Source organism: Adiantum capillus-veneris, chromosome 10 (genome assembly GCF_014529385.1).
Source record: "Adiantum capillus-veneris isolate H3 chromosome 10, ASM1452938v2, whole genome shotgun sequence".
In the NCBI taxonomy this organism is placed as follows: Eukaryota; Viridiplantae; Streptophyta; class Polypodiopsida; order Polypodiales; family Pteridaceae; genus Adiantum; species Adiantum capillus-veneris.
The window spans coordinates 16,280,300-16,287,229 of record NC_140940.1 but is presented as its reverse complement, the minus strand read 5'-3'; the positions used below and the strand labels follow the sequence as shown (position 1 = coordinate 16,287,229).

Below are 6,930 nucleotides of genomic sequence, written 5' to 3'. Positions count from 1 at the left end.
ATATGGGATGATACTTCACGATCATGGAGAGTAAGAAAAAAAATTTGGATGAGCTTCCAAAAATTACGAAAGCACAAGCAGCACGGCTAAGCGAAAGAAAAGCATTAGAACAATGATTCTGGGATATGGACAAACACTAGTTGACTACAATTATATTTGAGAAGAGGGACAGATGGAATGTGTTTCAAAGGGAGTTGAGTGAGGCTACATCGGCCTATACGTAGAGCCGGTCTTGGCAAGTGGGTTTGGATCCCGTATACCCATGGAGTGAGTAGCACACAACAATGATCTGGCTACATTTGGATCGCCTTCACTACAAGATTTTACGATGATAAAAAAACGCAACGGATTTCAAAGAAAATGTGCATTTCTCTCATGGTCGAGCCAAGAGTGATTCCCTTGGCGAGTGAAGCACATGGATTGCATGTCTCCAAAGTATTGAGGAGGCATGTTTAGTGTCAAGGTGGTCAGACACTCGTAACACTCGGATGTCGGTCAAAGAGGGACAAATGGAGTGCATTTTAGAGGGAGTCGAGTGAGACTGCGTCGGCCTATACGGAGAGCTGGACTTGGCAAGTGGGTTTGGATCCCATATTCCCATGGAATGAGTAGCACACGACAATGATCTGACTGCGTTTGGGTCACCTTCGCTACAAGGTTCGACGGCAATGGAAAAACGCAGTGGATTTCAAAAAGAATGTGCATTCCTCTTAGAGTCGAGCGAGGAGTGGTTTTCTTGGTGAATGAAACATATGCATTACATATTTCATGAGTGTTTGGGAGGCATGTTTAGTGTCCAGGTGTTTGGATGCTTGAAACACTCATATGTTGTTCAAAGAGGGACAGATGTAGAGCGTTTCAAAGGGAGTTGAATGAGGCTGCGTCGACCTATACAGAGAGTCGATATTGGAAAGTGGGCTTGGATCCTGTATACCCATGGCATGAGCATCGCACGCCAATGATCTGGCTGCATTTGGGTCAACATGAATACAAGATTCCGCATGTTATTGTTTCAAAGAAATTATGCAATCCTCTCAGAGTCGAGGGCGGAGTGGTTTTGATGGCGAACAAAACCCATGGATTGTCTATTTCCAGAGTCTTGAGGAGGCATGTTTAGTGTGAAGGTGGTCGGATTCCTGGAACCCTCAGATGGTGGTCAAAGATGGGTAGATGGAGTGCGTTTCAAAGGGAGTTAAGTGTGGGTACATCGGCCTATAAGGAGAGATGGTCTTGCCAATTGGGTTTGAATCCTGCCTACCCATGGCACGAGAAGAACACACTAATGATATGGCTGTGTTTGAGTCATTGTGGCTCCAAGAGTCAACTGCGACGAAAAAACGTAGTGAATTTTAGAGAAAATACGCATTCCTCTTAAGGAATGATTCCCTTGGTGGCGAACTAAGCCAATGTATTGCATGTTTCAAGAGTGTTGAGGAGACGTGTTTAGTGTCAAGGTTGGGATGCCTAGAACCCTAAGATGTTGGTCAAAGAGGGACAAATGGAGTGCGTTTTAGAGGGAGTTGAGTGAGGCTGCATCGACCTACAAGGAGAGCCGGTCTTGGCAAGTGGATTTGGATCCCGTCATGGTGTGAGCAATAACGCACCAATGATGTGGCTGCGTTTGGGTCATTGTAGCTCCAGGAGGGATAGATGCAGTGCGTTTCAAAGGGAGTTGAGTGCGGATGCGTTGGAATATAAGGAGAGCCGACATTGGCAAGTGGGTTTGAATCCTATCTATTCAATGATGGAAATACGCAACAAATTTCTGAGACAATGCACATTCCTTCATGTTGGTTGAACATGCGGACCCCTTGGATGTTGGTCAAAGAGAGCTCTTTTGAAGAATACATAGAAAAAAGCTTTCTCAATGGACAAAGAGCTCAAGCAAAATGCTAGCCAAGCGAGTTATTTGTGTGAAGCCATAGAAAGAAGCTCACTCCATGGACAAAAAGCTCACTCAAAAATCTTGCTTTGTACCCTTCCCCATGTTCAACAAGCTGAAAACTATGTGTGTGGTGTGCATACGCTCACGTAGATACATAAAAAGCATGCTCTTCTCTTAAGTTGTGCATGCAAAAGAGACACCGTTTTGATTGTATCTACCAAACCCCTATGAAACAGACCAAACCCTTTGAGACGATGATTAATCACATTGTTTGGAGTATTATCTCTTATTTGCCTCATGTCAAAATTTTGATTTTGTGAAGAGTTATGTTCAATATATAGCATGTTGTTTCTTGTACTTAGTCAAAGTTTTGGACCTTAGGCTCTTTGGAGGGCTACCAAATGTACTCATTGGATGTGAAATCCCACTTAACCAAGAAAAGACCTTAATTATTAGTTTTGATAAATGTATTTAGACTGCCTTTATCACCTCAAGGATGTGAGTTATTAATTGCTTTTGGTATGGGATGGAGGGGTATCATATGGAGTTGTGGGTTTGATGTGAATAAAGTTCATATATGCGTTATGTCTTGCTTTTTTTGAACTAATCCCACTTGTTGGATGTCCATAAAGATATGATTGGATGTATGGCTACCTCTCGGCTACCTACACCAAGTTGTATGTTCAATTTTGCATAAAACAACTTTCTTTTTGCATCATAGTTATTCACATTGATCTCATATGTGCGAGGTAATGTGGTAAGGTGATAGCCTATGTTATAGGAATGAGATTGGTGCATTGATATGGGGTCAAACACTCTCTCTTGTGTGTTATGCATGCATCCATAAATAGGAAAAATTTGTTTTGCATGAAAGAAGTTATGGCATATGTTTACTCATAGTGATAGGGTTGTTTTTTTTATCATAATTATGATCATGTGATGGTGATAGTTTGTGCACGAAACCTTGGAGAACATGTGTATGTCTCATATGCACATCTCTACTACTTTCTATCCTTCTAGGTAAAAACTATGTAGAAGGAGGATCAAGTGCAGTTGTAATGTGGCACTTGCATATGATTAAAGGCTTTTACATTGGTGATTTGAAATGATGTTTAATCATTCGTCAAAAAATATTTATGCATTAAAAAATCACCTTAAGCATCATATACGTATGTGAGTCGATCAATAGTAGGTGCAATGAAACTCCAACTGTAGGAGTTGCTTTTAAGATGGTTATGGTTTATGGTCAAGGGCTAAGATTTTCCTTGTGGTTATTGTTATTATTTCTAGTTGTGATAGGGGATGTGACTCTTGGATTATTTTTTTGGATATGCTTGTACTAAAGTGATGTGCTAAAGTGGTTTTATAAGATGGTTAAGCATCACCCAAAGTGGGGTTGAGTGCTCACTCATCTAATCGATTGTGGTTTATGTCTTATAGTTTGATTATGGCTTGAGGTTTGTCTCTTGGCCATAGCCAAGGTGTGATGACATGTATCGCGAGAGCCATATGTATGGCTTACGGTTCATGCTAAGAGTAGAGAACCAACTTGATTGATTGTCTTAAGAGGAATTGTTTGATATGTATACATGGCTGCATAAAGACGAGTCATGTTTATGTCGATATGCAACTTTATTAGATGATGAGAGATACCCCTTCCCAGGGGTCTATGCACAAAATACACAATTTACACTTTTATACAATTTTCAATATACATCAGAGTTTGCATAGGGGAAGAGTTATCAGCGCCTGACTTAGCATGGAGTTTAGGCCATGAGCCGGACTGCATCCAGAGGCACCTATCGACTAGTGCTACGTTTGAATGGGTGATATGAATGGAAGCCTACACAAGAAAAATAACATTGTGAAGGGTGAATATATGCGTACACGCATTGCAGGAAGAGAGAGAGAGAGAGAGAGAGAGAGAGAGAGAGAGAGAGAGAGAGAGAGAGAGAGTGCACAGAGACACAAAAAATGACGAAAGACAATCTTTAAATGCTCCATCTAAATGAAACAGGCAATCATGTATTAATGCAATAACAAAAACTGGGTATACCATAACATCACAAATATAAAATGACTAATAGAGCACCAGAACCTATGTAGGGATCGATCGGTCCACCCATCCACTTCCGCTCTACTACGGACATAGAGAATTTCACTTCGTCGGGAGTGAGCCATAACACCTCCAACCTACCTGAGCCAGACATAGGTTGAGGCTGCTTCGCCTCCCTCCATGAACTCGAGCTCTAAAAGGATTTCAAATACCAGCAGGTTATAGGGTATCAATACCAACCATACTAGTTTAGGCGCCACACCTCTTCAATGCACAACATCAGGTGTTTAAGCAAAGCCAATGCAAGATTCTCAACACATTAGCCGTATAAAATGTCAACCCTCGTCGCACTAATCTTGTAGATGAGTCTAACAAAAAAGAAGACCTAAGCAACACTCCCTATGCAACAAAACCCTAGGTCATCGACCCTTTTGTCTAAGGCTAAGCGATGTAGGTGATCCTAGTCTTGTGGTGATGCTGCTATGAGAAACAGGGTTATACAAATTGGCAAGCGGGTATTTCTGAGCAATGAAATAATCAAAGCAAGTCCCTTTAAACATTCTTTATTACTAAGAGAAAATTGCAGAAGTACAAGAGGGTTTTCCATTGTTGCAAACTAACCCCACAACCAAACTCAAATACCATGATGACTAATCCCATGGAACCAAACTTGGAGCCAATTTCAATCATGGAACAAATAAATGCCCCCAACTTGTCGCAAGTGTCGACGAAATCATTCCACATCGATGCTTGCGACAAGCCAAGGGCACCTAGCATATGCTGTTCTAGCACTTTCCACCTCTATTATCCACTTCGAATACATTTCCATCCATAGTCTTCAAGATTCTTCGAAGTGCACTTTTTCAACCTATCAAACATGACTCCGGAGTGCATACAATGTAATGTTCTATAGTGGTTTGTACCATTAGCGTAGGCCTCTAGCATTCACTCTCCTATAGATAGCCATTTATCAAAGTGTAAAATGGTGTCTCATAGTAAAAAGTGATCAACCCCAACCAAGGGCCTAAGTACTGTTAGAAAAAAACCAGGGTTTAGTGTATTTTAAGCAATCTCAAGAGCATGCGATCTGGATCGCACCTTTGAGCTCTATGTCCAGCGTGAAGTTGAAAGTGCCAACATCTCTCACCAAAATGAAGGCTTGCTGTTAAAAACCACAGAACCATATCTCTCTCTCTCTCTCTCTCTCTCTCTCTCTCTCTCTCTCTCTCTAACCAAACCTTAAGTAATCTACGAGGACCAAAATACAAAAGTCTACAAGCCATCTAGCACAAAGAAGTTGCTTGCTATAAAAAACTCTATATCAGCAGCATACTAAATTTTCCAACCAACAAAAACAGTATCTAGAACATGCTGAAATTACTTCCAAGCATGGCCAGCTCCAAAGGCTAGTTTTGAAGCAAAACTTCCTATTCTATCATAAAGCCTCTGCAAAACCAGCCCAGAAAGCATCTCCCCACCTCATGACAAATGAAGTCAAAGAAGATTGCAGGTGAATACACACTCTAGAATATCCATCTTCTTCCTGCTGCATCTCAAACGCAAGAGGATCATCTACAGACATACGGCACCTAGCTTGTTACCTCTTGAAGCAGCTCTATTTCCACTCGAATGTTGCCATAGATTTCCTCCAATGATTCCAAACAAAAAAGCTTGCTGCCTGGTAGAAAAACGACACTTGGCAGCTTACAAAGTCCACATTCGTGACAACTTTATGGTGGCCTTCACCATTATGCTGAACAACACCCAACTTTCTTAGGTGTCGTCGACTCATTACTTGTAGAACTAATCGTTTGCCCTTGTCTTGGTACAGCAGCAAGGTCTTCGCCTATGTCAAGAGCCTTTTCGCTAACCACCCTGTAAATCTTCATAAGGACTTGCATGAATGCATTTTCAACATTTGTTGCTTCCAAGGCAGAGGTCTCCATAAAGAATAAACACTCATCTCTGCAAAAGACTGGCTATCCTCTGTTGAAACTGCCCTCAAGTGTCGCAGATCGGATTTGTTTCCCACAATCATTATCACAACAATTGAGTCTCTGTGCTCCCTGAGTTCTCGAAAGTCATATGTCTAGCTATGTCATACACGAGCAAAGCACCCACTGCACCCCGGTAATATGCATTAGTGATTGCTCGGTATCTTTCTTGGCTGGCAGTATTCCAAATCTATGCTTTGATGGTCTTGCCATCGACATTGATGGTGCGGGTAGCAAACTTGATATCGATGGTGGACCTAAACTCTAGGGCGAACTCATTCTGAGAGAAGCGCAATAGCAGGTTGGACTTGCCTACACCGGAGTCATCTATTAGAACCACCTTGAAGAGGTAATCATGTATAGTCGTCCATAAGGTCTGTAGGCCATCGCCACACTCAAAGTGGGAGTCTGCTAGGACCTAAGAAGAAGCCTCTCTCTCTCTCTCTCTCTCTCTCTCTCTCTCTCTCTCTCTCTCTCTCTCTCTCTCTCTGGCTGAAGGCGAGCAGATGGTGTAGTGGGGAGGGAGGTGAAGCATCCTGAGAAGGGGGGAAGGAGCACATGCAAGGGCTCTCCCCGCACACGCTTTTCTGGCTTCAAAGTAATTTTTTCTTCTGTGACTACAACCGCACTGACTGGAGGAGGTGATCTCGGCCGCCAGCTGAAGGGGACCGCACGCTCCAGTATCTCCTTGGTCTGCTCCTGCAACCATTCCGCACTGGGGGAAGGAGCACATGCAAGGGCTCTCCCCGCACACGCTTTTCTGGCTTCAAAGTAATTTTTTCTTCTGTGACTACAACTGCACTGACTGGAGGAGGTGATCTCGGCCGCCAGCTGAAGGGGACCGCACGCTCCAGTATCTCCTTTGTCTGCTGCTGCAACCATTCCGCACCGGCGCGGAATGGTTGCAGTAGCAAACCAGTGAAAGGGAAAATTACCAAAATACTCCTTTAAGTTGCCCTCAAATTTCAAAAGTTCCCAAAGTACCCCCGATCGTT

General features: G+C 42.7%; 1 pseudogene; it reads right to left on the bottom strand.

The window, feature by feature from the left end:
* Positions 1-5,318: 5,318 nt before the first annotated feature.
* On the bottom strand, positions 5,319-6,817 carry LOC147448499 (ras-related protein RABA1f-like; annotated as a pseudogene).
* Positions 6,818-6,930: the final 113 nt, after the last annotated feature.